Source organism: Saccoglossus kowalevskii, chromosome 19 (genome assembly GCF_978046115.1).
Source record: "Saccoglossus kowalevskii chromosome 19, keSacKowa6.1, whole genome shotgun sequence".
In the NCBI taxonomy this organism is placed as follows: domain Eukaryota; kingdom Metazoa; phylum Hemichordata; class Enteropneusta; family Harrimaniidae; genus Saccoglossus; species Saccoglossus kowalevskii.
In genome coordinates, this window is record NC_140659.1 from 6,732,519 (window position 1) to 6,746,548 (window position 14,030).

Below are 14,030 nucleotides of genomic sequence, written 5' to 3' on the forward strand. Positions count from 1 at the left end.
AGGGTTCTGACCCTGTGTATTTTTCGGTGGGTACCGTTTAATTTCATTACCCTGGCTACGTGTTAAAATGGTTATGAATTCATTTTGGATAAGTACGTACATAACCGACCAATCTTAGACTTTATTTCAATGTGTTGGTCAGGGTTTTGACCCTGTGTATTTTTCGGTGGGTACCGTTTAATTTCATTACCCTGGCTACGTGTTAAAATGGGTCTGAAGTCACTCTGGATAAGTACGTACGTAACCAACCAATCTTGGACTTTAATTCAATGTGTTGGTCAGGGTTCTGACCCTGTGTATTTTTCGGTGGGTACCGTTTAATTTCATTACCCTGGCTACGTGTTAAAATGGGTCTGAAGTCACTCTGGATAAGTACGTACATAACCGACCAATCTTGGACTTTAATTCAATGTGTTGGTCAGGGTTCTGACCCTGTGTATTTTTCGGTGGGTACCGTTTAATTTCATTACCCTGGCTACGTGTTAAAATGGGTCTGAAGTCACTCTGGATAAGTACGTACATAACCGACCAATCTTGGACTTTAATTCAATGTGTTGGTCAGGGTTCTGACTCTGTGTATTTTTCGGTGGGTACCGTTTAATTTCATTACCCTGGCTACGTGTTAAAATGGGTCTGAAGTCACTCTGGATAAGTACGTACATAACCGACCAATCTTGGACTTTAATTCAATGTGTTGGTCAGGGTTCTGACGCTGTGTATTTTTCGGTGGGTACCGTTTAATTTCACTACCCTGGCTACGTGTTAAAATGGGTCTGAATTCATGGGGGCCTTGTAATTTGGAAATCCCCAACTGTCTCAATCTTATTTGATCATTGCATGACTTACCTTCCAAATTCCTACTTTAATTGTGTTTGCAACAATGTTATATTTTCATTGACTTTTGTTTTATATTTAAAATTCATATCTGACTAAAGCTAAATGAATCTAATTGTACTTGATATATTGTTTTTCTTTTGCAAAACGCAGGAACGCAAGAACCCTGGAATGTACTTTAGGGTGTCCTTTTTTATAGTGCCAGTATCCAATATGATGTATTATTACTCTATAATTAATCAGGACACAAACCAGGACGTCATTGGCTGATGAATAAAATACAAGAATTGCGTCAACAGTGGATCATATACACTTACAAGGACATGTGCTTAGAAATTGTATGCTCTGTGCATGACTATGTTTATTATAAGTTGAAATGTAAAGCTGTGTTTAAATTCTATCTTGGGAAGTGTTTTTTCAATAATTTGAAAATGTTTATTGAAACTAAAATGAATCAACATTGTTAATTAAAAAAATAGTTTTGTTTGAAACTTGTCAATTGATTGTTAATAGATTAGTAAATATACCTGACAATGGATACCAACATACCACTGGTGATATGTACATTGCTTTTGCCCAATTGGCACCTTTTTGTGTTAAATTATTCAATTAACAGCTTGAATAATATGTTCTACAGTAGTACTATGCACCATTCATTTTTAGTTTGTTAAAATAATGAAACAAATAATTTGTGTTTATTAATTAACTAATATTTTCCCACATTTGAATGTAATTATTTCTCTGGAACCCCTGTCATATGAATTACTGTAGTAATGACCTGCAAGTTAAAAAAAGAGATGAAGGTGTTTTAAATACATTGATCTGTGTCAAAATAATAAGGTATTTACTAGTAGTTCATTACTGGGATGGGGAATAGTTGTAAATTTAAAAGAAAATTAGTTTCATTACGTTTACATAAACCTTATTTTGCATATACCATAAATTTCATTTATTTAGCGATTTTGAAAATGTTCAGCAATTAGTCTGTCATGTGGCACTTGCGTGTGAAACTTCATATATTCAATTGTGTATTTCCTGACTTTTGAATGCTGTAAAACTATTTAATTTAACTGACATTTAATTTTAATGTTTTGATGTTTTTAGCATGTTCACTGTGTTTTAATTTCTTGTCAAGGAAATATTGAATTTTATTGTTATTTTACATGTTCACAACACAACACAACACAACTCAACTCGAACATAGATCATAAATTACTTTAATTTGGAAAAGTTTGTGAATTTGCAAAAAATGGTGCTTTCTCATCACCATAATTATATAACAATTCTGCCCCTTCTGGTATGTAATATTTGGAAATCATAACCACACACGGCCTGTCATTAATCTTCAGTTGTTTTGTGACAATGTTGGAATGCTTTTTGGAATGGTTCAGGAAAAAGGTAATTCCACTTGTTTCCCACATCTTCTTTTCACTGTGTGGATTTATTCTGAAAATATATGGCCATGATGATATTAACATGAGAGAGTGAGTGAGTGAGTGAATGAAGGTGAGGGTGGGTGAGTGAGTGAAGATGAGGACAAGTGAGTGAAGATGAGGGCGAGTGAGGGTAAGTGAATGAAGGTGAGGGTGGGTGAGGGTGAGTGAGTGAGTGAATGAAGGTGATGGTGGGTGAGTGAGTGACGGTGTGTGGATGAGGGTGAGTGATTGAAGGTGAGGGTGGGTGAGTGAGTGAAGATGAGGGCAGTGAGTGAAGATGAGGGTGAGTGAATGAAGGTGAGGGTGGGTGAGGGTGAGTGAGGGTGGGTGAGGGTGAGTGAGTGTGAGTGAATGAAGGTGAGGGTGGGTGAGTGAGTGAGGGAGTGAAGATGAGGGCGAGTGAGAAAAGGTGAGGGTGAGTGAGTGAAGGTGTGTGGATGAGGGTGAGTGATTGAAGGTGAGGGTGAGTGATTGAAGGTGAGAGTGAGTTAGAGAAGACGAGTGAGTGAAGATGAGGGTGGGTGATTCAAGGAGAGAGTGAGTTAGAGAAGGCGAGTGAGTGAAGGGTGAGTGAGAGTGATTGAGTGAAGGTGAACGAGTGAGTGAAGGTGTGTGAGTGAAGGAGAGGGTGAGTGAAGGTGAGCGAGTGAGTGAAGGTGTGTGAGTGAAGGTGGGTGAGTGAGTGAAGGTGAGGCTGATGGAAGTGAAGCTGAGGGTGAGTGTGTGAGTGAAGGTAAGGGTGAGGGTGGGTGAGTGAGTGAGTGAAAGTGTGTGACTGAAGGTGAGTGAGTGAGTGAATGAGGGTGAGTGAAGATGAGACTGAGGGTGAGTGAGTAAGTAAAGCTGAGGGTGAGTGAGTGGGAGTAAAGACGAGTGAGTGAAGGTGAGTGAGTGGCTGAAGATGGGAGTGAGTTAGAGAAGGTGAGTGAGTGAAGACGAGGGTGAGTGAATGGAGGTGTGGATGAGAGTAAGTGAAGATAAGGGGGAGTGAAGGTAAGGGTGAGTGAATGAAGGTGAGTGAGTGAGTGAGCGAAGGTGAGCGAGTGAGTGAGCGAAGGTGAGAGTGAGTTAGAGAAGGCGAGTGAGTGAAGGTAAGGGTGAGTGAGAGTGAGTGAGTGAAGGTGAGTGAGTGAGTGAAGGTGTGTGAGTGAAGGAGAGGGTGAGTGAAGGTGAGCGAGTGAGTGAAGGTGTGTGAGTGAAGGTGGGAGTGGGTGAGTGAGTGAAGGTGAGGCTGATGGAAGTGAAGCTGAGGGTGAGTGTGTGAGTGAAGGTGAGGGTGGGTGGGTGTGTGAGTGAGTGAGTGAGTGAAAGTGTGTGAATGAATGAGGGTGAGTGAGTGAGTGAGTGAATGAGGGTGAGTGAAGATGAGACTGAGGGTGAGTGAGTAAGTAAAGCTGAGGGTGAGTGAGTGGGAGTAAAGATGAGTGAGTGAAGGTGAGTGAGTGGGTGAAGATGGGAGTGAGTTAGAGAAGGTGAGTGAGTGAAGACGAGGGTGAGTGAATGGAGGTGTGGATGAGAGTGAGTGAAGATAAGGGGGAGTGAATGAAGGTGAGTGAGTGAGTGAGCGAAGGTGAGCGAGCGAGTGAGTGAAGATGAGGGCGAGTGAGTAAATGAAGATGAGGGTGAGTGAGTGAGGGAGTGAAGATGAGGGCGAGTGAGAAAAGGTGAGGGTGAGTGAGTGAAGGTGTGTGGATGAGGGCGAGTGATTGAAGGTGAGAGTGAGTTAGAGAAGACGAGTGAGTGAAGATGAGGGTGGGTGATTGAAGGAGAGAGTGAGTTAGAGAAGGCGAGTGAGTGAAGGTAAGGGTGGGTGGGTGGGTGAGTGAGTGAGTGAAGGTGAGCGAGTGAGTGAAGGTGTGTGAGTGAAGGTGAGGCTGATGGAAGTGAAGCTGAATGTGAGTGAAGGTGAGGGTGGGTGGGTGAGTGAGTGAGTGAAAGTGTGTGACTGAAGGTGAGTGAGTGAATGAGGGTGAGTGAGTGAGTGAATGAGGGTGAGTGAAGATGAGACTGAGGGTGAGTGAGTAAGTAAAGCTGAGGGTGAGTGAGTGGGAGTAAAGATGAGTGAGTGAAGGTGAGTGGGTGAAGATGGGAGTGAGTTAGAGAAGGTGAGTGAGTGAAGACGAGGGTGAGTGAATGGAGGTGTGGATGAGAGTGAGTGAAGATAAGGGGGAGTGAAGGTAAGGGTGAGTGAATGAAGGTGAGTGAGTGAGCGAAGGTGAGCGAGTGAGTGAGTGAAGGTGAGAGTGAGTTTGAGAAGGCGAGTGATTGAAGATGAGGGCGAGTGAGTAAATGAAGATGAGGGTGAGTGGGTGAAGGAGTGAGTGAGTGAAGGTAAAGGTAAGTTAGTGAAGGTAAGGGTGAGTGAGTGAGTGGGTGAGGTGAGTGAGTGAAGGTGAGGCTGAGGATGGGTGAATGAAGGTGAGGGTGGGTGAATGAAGGTGAGCATGAAGGTGAGTGGGTGAGAGTGAGTGAATGAAGGTGAGTGAGTGAGTGAGTGAATGAAGATGAGTGAAGGTGAGAAAGTGAGTGAAGGTGAGGCTGAGGGAGTAAAGCTGAGTGGGTGAGGGTGAGTGAGTGAAGATGTGTGTGTGAGTGAGTGAAAGGGTTAATTGATGCGTCATTTGAGTATGACAGTGAATGGATGGGTGGGTGGTTGGTTGGATGGATGTGTTTATATATACAACAGTGAGTCAATCTGTTGGTGAGCGAATGGGTGCTTGAGTTGGCAAGTGTGTAATGAGTAAGTTGATATAATGTACATATGACTGAGTGAATTAACTAGATTTAGTGTTGATTAAGTGAGCGAATGAAGCTATCTTTGGGTTGACAAATCAGTGAGCTAGTGGTAAGGTGGGACAGTTAAGTTATAGCGTGTGCGAGTTAAAATGGGTTAATGAAATGTGGGCAAGTCAGAGAGAAATCAATGTTTCACTCAGCAAGTCATTTGGTTGGTGAGTTAATAATATATGTCTGATTGTTACTGAATTATTTCGTTGTTAAGTGGGTGAGTAGAAAGGAATTTATTAAACAATGAGTCACTCATTTAGTCAATCAGTTGAGAGTAATGAGTGAATTGCGGTTGACCTAATGAAAGGGTGGCTTGATAATGTAAGAGTTGTGGGTGAATTAGATTTAGTTGTGAGTGAGTTTGTTGGAGGATGATCAAATGGGTGGGTGAGTGAGTTTGTGTGCGAGTTTGTGTGTGTCAGTGGGTGGAGTGTTTGAGTTCAATGAATTGGGGTGGGAGAGGGTAAGCGAGTGCGTGAGAATGGGTGAATTGCCATTGTGCGTGTGTGTGTGTGTGTGTGTGAGCGAGCTAGTTGATAAGAGCGAGTGTGTGACAGCAAGTGCATAATTCATTTCATTAGTTTTACATTAAATTGTATGAAAGTAGTGTTACATATAACTACTAACACTAAGAAAATATTATGGCAAATATTGTGGCTGATTATATACTCACACCATGCCGGAATATTCCAGGTGATACATGCCACAACGTTCACCTGTTACCGCATACTGTCGTTCTAGTTGTTCAGCCTCTGCTCTGTCAATTATTTCTCCGTCGTACACCCCAATTATCTCATTTGCTTTTATATCTTGTTTTGCAAAGGCGCACTTTCCCGCTTCTCTAAAATCTCTGTTAACGACTTCAACCTTAATTTCAATGTAAACAAATATTGTTTTTTGTTTTGATTTCACTAGACTATTCTGGGGGTCTTTTAGTAAAAATCAAATTCAAAAATCGGCCCTCGAAATATATTTTCGATATAAAAACACTCTTTTATTACATGTACACTATACTAGTTACAAATAATTGTTAAATTAAACTATCATTGCCGCATATTACACAATATATAAAGCTAGCAACGATATCATTCTTTTTGATTTCTGAGAATGTCGAAAAGGGACCCTGTTATGAAGCATAATTTCTAGAACACTTGGGTGCCTCGCTTTTCCGTGAGTTTTACCAGTGATCCCCTGGGAAGATCATGTACCAAATCTTATCGTCATAATACATTAAACAACAAAATATCTATTCTATATACTGAACTGTTAGAGTTACGAGCATCGAGTTACGAAAACATTGAGTTACAAATATTACCACGCCCATATTTTATAAATCACGCCCCTTTTGCGAAACCACACCCAAATTGTAACTATGGCCAATCAACAGTTACTGTAACAAAACTTCGCGTTATGGGCAACATACTTAATAGTTGAACGTTAAAAAAAATCATGCTGCCTGTAACTCGATGTTTGGTTAACTGTTACTTAAAGTTCAAGTTACTAAATGTGGACCTTCAACAACTAAAAATGTATTTTACCTGTAACTCGGAATTCTGTTGACTAGTTAATCGAGTTACAGTTTGGACGAGGTCTCACAAAAGTGGGTGTGGTTTCCAAAATGTAACTTTTTTTGTAATTCGATGTTCGTACTTCGATGTCCGTAACTCGAACAACTTAGCAGCTCTCTATATTCTAACACAAATAATGTATTCTTATTATTAACTCGTTGTCAGTTTTCCATGAGATAACACTCATGTATAATAGCATTTGATTCGTAAAACATGTTTAATTTACTCATTTATTTCCTATTTCGAATTCGAGATAGAAACTCCTATAATAAACAGAGTATTTTGTTATGAAAGTGTAACTCATTTTAATGAAAACATGGGTGAAAAGAAATGCTAAATAATTTCGGGACAAACTCGTTCAGGAATATACAGAGCAAGGAAGGATTCGTCAATTATGCTATGCAAACATATTTTGAAATTGCAAACGATTATGCATTGATTAAAATGAGCTACATGTGACATAGTAATTATATTTCAGTATAGCAACATGCACCCCATAACAATATATATAATCTCATTATAGTGAGATGTTAAATCATTATACTATGGATGTACAAAATATTAAACCATTACAAATACTAAGACTTTTATTCTAGATTGAGATATTCCCTCATTATCAGGAGAGAACTCGTCAAATTTAAATATAAAGGTGTGAACTTTCCACAGATGTGGATCTCCACGTTTAATATATTTTGCTTAATAACTCTGCTTATTTTTTTGTAATTACGTTCCGCATTGTACCTGTATATATTCATCCCATTTTTTTCGTTTCAAAAAGTGTTCTGTTTTTTCTTTAATAGACATCGAGGATTGTTCCCTTCTTAGCCGATGTTGCCGCATATTCAACCCGCGATAACCTCGCTTACCACCCGAGGTGACTGGCGATATGCCATTATGGACAAGTGTAACCTTGATTTGCTGTAAAATACCACATGTCAAATGAGATACAATTTATGATATAATTATAAAATTTAAACACCAGTGGAAGTTATGAAGGGTGACCCCTTGCCCATTTTTTTATTGTGTAATCTTTCCATTAGTAGTTATGTCAACGCATGTATTTTATTTCTTTATAGCTGACTAGTTTTAATCAATTGTCGTACTTTTAATCTGGTGTGTAGTTTCTTTACAAAACACAAATAATATATAAGACTGATCCCGAATTACACTAGCGTTTCACAATATTCCCTGCACATGTATAACCGATGTAAGCAATGTATAGTTTTCTGAATTTGTATAACGTTTACAATATTTATGTAACAAATCCAAACACAATGAAAAAAAGAAAGAAACTTGTCATTGTGAAATATTTCTCGTCTGTATTTCCTTAATTTGTGGTGATATGACAAATTCAATCATCGATCACCCGGCCACACAAAAGCACGTACCTTATGAAAACGAGTCTCACTAATCATTGACTGTGTCTGGCGATCATTTTTTGTCATTAATGATATAAAATTTTCATAATGAAAAAACAGCTCCTTTGATGTAATGATGTCACCAGGTTCTCGTGTGAAGCACAAATACTCCTCTACAAATAAGCTCAGAAATGGGCACTTGATTCCTATTTTTACTCCGTTGATGAGTTTGCGTACGTTGCCTTTGCTAGCCATCTTGAAATAATAAGACTCACTTGTCATGAATTTGACTGGGTGGAACGATTTGCGTAAAAATCAGAATGTGGGTGATAAATATACACGAGTATTCAATAAATAAATAAAATAAAATGTAATGTTACTACTATTCATGTGTATATATGTTCATTTTATTTTCTTCGCATAATAAATATATAAATGCAAATTCAATTAAAAACATAATTTTGCCTTCAATTTGTCACCCACTCTAGAAAGGATAATGGTTGTATACCTTTAACACGTGATTACATTCAGAACGACACACATAATTGAATGACCTTGGGTTTCAGAAACCACGGCATATAATTTCTGAAATGGTCTAATACATTCGCGTTCGTTCTCAACGCAATTTAAACACTGTTGCAAATTTCTATTTTGGTCTGCGTCACCTAGATGATGACCTATTTTTAGCACAACATCTACACGTGTGTACGACAAGAGACAAAAGTTGTCGCGTCCGTGCACCAGCACGTAATTACTTTTCAATTTAGCCACTCCACAGGACCGTTAGTTTACTAGTAAATGATCAAATATTTTTTTTTCAAATCAACATATTTGCAAACACACACACAACAGTGCGCAGAAAATTAGCTTTTATAAAATGAATAATAACCCGTTATGATAGTAACGAGGTCCGAACCGAATTAAAGATTATATATATATGTATATGTGCTGCAACATGCTCGGTAGTCAGTAGGCGCAAGTGGTCGCGCATTTTTGGGGGGCGCGACTGCCGCTCACTTCCCCGCTGGTAGTGGAACTTTGAATTCGGCTCGAACTCGAAGCGTTATAGTAGAGCCTACACATAATTTTTAAGATGGCACCTTGAAATAACATTCTTGTGTGTGTTACAGTAATGTATTTTGAGAAACTTGTCATAAAAATCACTTCTTTTAGAACAATTCCTTGGTACGCAATGATAAAAAAAATGCATTATTTAATTTCTCCAAAAAACAAATTTATGAAAAAAGAATCACTATAATTTGTCGAGTCGAGTGTGTGGTGACAATTCCGATTTGCTAAAGTTAGCTTCCATTATAATATTACCCAGACAAAGTTATCAGTCTAACAGTGAGTCAACTGGACCTGGGCTACTTTTAGACTTGATCAAATTGAACACCAGCTACTCCGTGCATAGGATGAAGTAAGACTACGAGAGATTTTCTGTAATATACATCGGCGAGGGCTTCATATCAGAAGAGTTCGACTAGGACTTAAAACTCCGTGACCAATCGTTGCCGTCGTATAAGGATCGGGAAAAATTAAGATCAAATAATGCATAACGCACTTACGAGCATTTTGAAAATCAGTAAAACAAATATCAATACACACTCGTTCACTCATCCTGTAGAAATTTGCAAGTAATCACTTTTATACGAAAATGAAGTCCATCTCCTAACGTTGATGTTCACGAAAGTGTCCTACGGTTGACCGATCATGACCTTGTATTTGTTATCAAAATAATTGGTCACGTCAACATATGGTTGTGACGTTGTTTTCTATTTGCTTGGCTAAATACGTCCATGCAACGAAATGTTTTTAACGTTATTCATTATATATCAAAGGGAACAGATGGAATCGCGTTACATTGATAAAACCAACAATACTTAAAGCAATAAAGGGTGTGTTATGTGGTATGTAATATAGATTATTGTGGGTCATTATAATAATAATAATAATAATAACTTTATTGCATCCTTAGAAATACAATGTTTCTATCAGTTAATAGCAATACGATGGTCATGATAACTGATCACGATTCTTGAGAAAACATATAGATATGTGATATATTTTAAGGAATTTCTCAGGAAAGAGTACCTTTTGCACCCACCACTAATCCTAACACTAACTTTCACCCCTCAATTAATTTGTGAACGTCCACTCTAGATATAACTGTAGATATACTTGGGAGGGCATATGCAATCAAATTGGGAAACGCAGGAGGGTCGGGTAATAGTGTTTGGTTTAGAAACTTATTCCATTTCTTATACATTTGAAATCCTTCAATGAGTCTTGTAAACAATTTTGCACGCAATTCTTATTTGGAAAGCAGACCTATGCCACAATTTTCAAACGAAAAATGTTATAAAACACGAGGGCAACCTTCAAACTTATTTTGATGCTAAAAATACGGGTTTCACCTATGGTCATAATTGTCCATCGGAAACATTCTATCTCGGGTAACATTTTCCATTCGATTATACCACTCAATATCAGGTGCTCTATAGTTCTCATCGTTCATTTCTCATATGCAAACTAATAAACATTTACAGTTACACTGGTTAACCTGTTTGTATAACAATGTAACCGTGGTGTTTACTAATATACATAACAATAGGGAAGCTTTCATAAACAAACAATATACAAGGTGTTTCGTGCAAATCGCCCAGTTTTAATTTCAAATTGCCCCCTCCCTTCTAATGCAATGCTATCTTATTGCTGTGGTGATGAAATATTTGGGCGTGGTCATTTTTCGTATTTCGATGTTTTTGTAATACGATCTCCGTAAATCGAATAATTGACAGTCTCTCTTATTGCTACAATTTCACTAGTATTTGAGACGTCGATCCCATGCATTTGCATAATACTGTCACCGCTACTACTACAAGACTGAAACTCTTGTAGGGCACTCGCGTATGAGCGCAATAGATATGGCAACCTCAATCAGCGATCTCTCAGCCAACGAAAAATCTGCTCTAAAACTCAAAATTTTGGAAAAACGAATAGTTTGTGGCAAGTATGGGTGTTGGGTTTGGAGTGGTTCTACAAGCAGAGGGTACGGGACTTGTAGGATAACTCCGAATGGAGCAGTTCGTACTGTCCATCAAATTAGTTTCGTTGTGCATGGTGGAATGCTAAATCCGTCTTTAGAAGTGTCACACCTGTGCCATACTCGGGCGTGTTTTAACCCTTTCCATCTTGTACTAGAAAGCCGAATCCAGAATAATAGCCGTAAGAGTTGCGTGAGTGGATCGTCTTGCTGGCACCGCCCGTCATGTTTGATCTGATCAATAGACTGTGGTCTCCACGAGACCCAAAATGAAGATAAGGTAGAACGCGATGTAATCATAATTAAACTTGTATGTGTGCGTTATTTCCCCCCCCCCCCACTGAGTGCGGGCGCTATATTTTACACGAACACATCGCCCTGAATTTTCGTCAACCGTGAATTTGTCTTTCTATATTAGATAATGTCAACGAAAGCAGCTCAAACAAATGCCGAACAGGGTTTGCATTCAGCAACTGGTACTGTTTCGTTAGAAATATAATTTAAACGAAAGAATCTTGTGATATTACGCATCGAATATGATAAAGGGTCAAAATTGCATTCACGTATTAGGTCATTGAATGTGTCCGAATATATGGAACCGATGATCGATACTGATAATTGTTAATACCGCCAAACATATGTTTTGTATGTAAATTGATTTAAGTTACGTTTCGTTACGGGTTTATTAAATGCATTCTTGTGTTATTGCCTGAGTGTGAAAGTTCCGCGATTACCGTGTGATCGTAACTGTACGAGTCCTACGGATTCAACATGAACCAAGCATTTAGATGTAGACGTTTTTTTCTTTTTCTATTTCTTTTGCCAAACACTAGTATAATGTTCACGTTGATTGGTATGTATCAAACAAAGAACAAACTCAAAATATATCACTGTAAGCCGCTGTGACAGATCGTAAAATTAATACACGGGAAATTGGTCCGAACTCCCGTAAATCATAGTTAAAATGATTGAGATTTGATTCTTTATGAGAGCGAGTGTCATTGTAGCATGGACTTGTATAATCATATGCATAGTTATAGTGACTTGAAAAATTATCAATATGGTAATCACGCTGAGAATGAGGATAGGATTGTGATTGGTACTCATAGTCACGACGAACAATGAGTTTGGGCGTCTCTTAGCCAGTGCTAAACACTGTTTCATCCTTACATGGACGCAACTCGGACTAGCCTATATGAAAACATATGAGATTAGCTTAAATTTTAGCCCGTGCTTGGTGTAGCCAGATGACATAGTTAGCGCACAGTACCCAACAGCCAGTTGGGGAACGCTGTTGTTCTAAGGTGTGAATCGCATACAGTGCGCGTTGCTCTTCAGTGGGGAGACAGCGGTGACGTCATATCATTCTCGTTGGGAGCACTTCTGTTCTGTGTCACGTCTACAAATATTGCGTGTTTTTAAGTAAAGTCGGTAAATTTTATTTAAAGTTACAAGTCTCTATGTGATCATATCGGTTTCATGAAAATGCACGTGTAGTTTAAAATTCATATTCATTATACCACGACGGAAAGTTTCAACCCTGGTAAATCGCGTTACCACACCCAAAACAATCACATTCTTTATTTGTGATTTAATACTTGAATTGTTGGATAATATTTATTAATTTATGCATAAGTGCCGAGGAGATGTTCATCTCAGTGGAGGAACTGTGGTTAGCGATACACATGCAAATTATAGTTTACATTAAACTTTTGACTAGTACTATATAGTCTACAGTACTTCGAGATTAAACTGGTTTCGTATTATTGTAGGGTCTATAATTCTAAACTACGTTGTTGGAATCAGAATTTTGTAACTTACACGAGGTCGAGGAAAAGTTATCGTCATTATCAACAACTATATAAATTGATCTGTGAGTTGAACAGCCCATTTAATTATGTCTCCCATGATGCACCAGTGCTAAACTGGGATTGTGGAACCGCGAACCTCAGGTTGCATATTTGTTTCTTTAATATATTCACAAGGTCGTACACAAATGCAACGTCAACTTCCTCTGTCAAGGAATGTGAATCTTTGTGCCACGCTACACTTAGTACGCATATGTATTGAACGATGGCCGTACGTGGAGGATTCTGTTATAATACCTGGTCATTTGAACAACCATGGGCTCATAGAACAGTTCAAAGACTACCTCGTAAAGGGTTATATAAACGAAAAGTAACTATCACGAGAAAGTTTGCAAAATCTACTACAGCGAGGAAAAACAGAGCATTTCCTTTTGTTGACCGGATGTCGCTCTCCTGTTCGTGTAACAATGACTGTTTAATCCAAACAGGCGTTCGAAATATCAGAATGATTCGCCGTGATTTTGACCTTAAATGCTATGATGAGCAGAATCTCATTTTAATACAACTAATGGATATACGGACGGTACGCCGATACAATTCACGCACTTATCATATTATTGATGTTACAATGAACAGAAAGCGTATCTGCCGTCTGGGATTTTTGAAAATCTTCGGAATCAGCAAGCAACGTATTGCAACTCTTATGGGGAAAAGAAGACCACTTTCGACAATTCAATCCGACCGCCGCGGAAAACACGGACTGCACCACAGATCTGTTGACAGACAATGCGTTATGGACATCGACAATCATATGGCAAGTTATACATTCGAATCCCCCCATTATTGTAATATTGGAAACACTGAAACAAAATATATGCCAGCTTCAAATAGTATTAGTAGTTGCTATCGCGATTATCTGAAGAAACAACGAAATAATAACAGACGATACGTTTCCTTTTCAACTTTTCGAACACACGTTTTAAAAAACATTGATATCCATTTTAAACGGCCTCGGCGAGATACTTGTCAGCGATGTGATGTGATGGCCAAAAAAATTAAATATGCAAGAACGACCGAGGACAAACGGCGTTTCCAGAAGGCCCTACAGGATCATTTGTCAATTGCCGAAACACATTATGGTAATATAAATTACGATTTTACAGTTTTGGCAATGAAACCACCCGACACACAAA

The 14,030-nt window shown here is 38.7% G+C and overlaps 1 long non-coding RNA gene across 1 annotated transcript; it reads right to left on the reverse strand.

Moving 5' to 3' along the window:
• Positions 1–2,035: 2,035 nt before the first annotated feature.
• On the reverse strand, positions 2,036–6,415 carry LOC102806250 (uncharacterized). The gene is made up of 2 exons (XR_014927439.1): positions 5,731–6,415; positions 2,036–2,280 (listed from the first exon to the last, which is right to left on the reverse strand). It is a non-coding gene; the product is annotated as an uncharacterized LOC102806250 (long non-coding RNA).
• Positions 6,416–14,030: the final 7,615 nt, after the last annotated feature.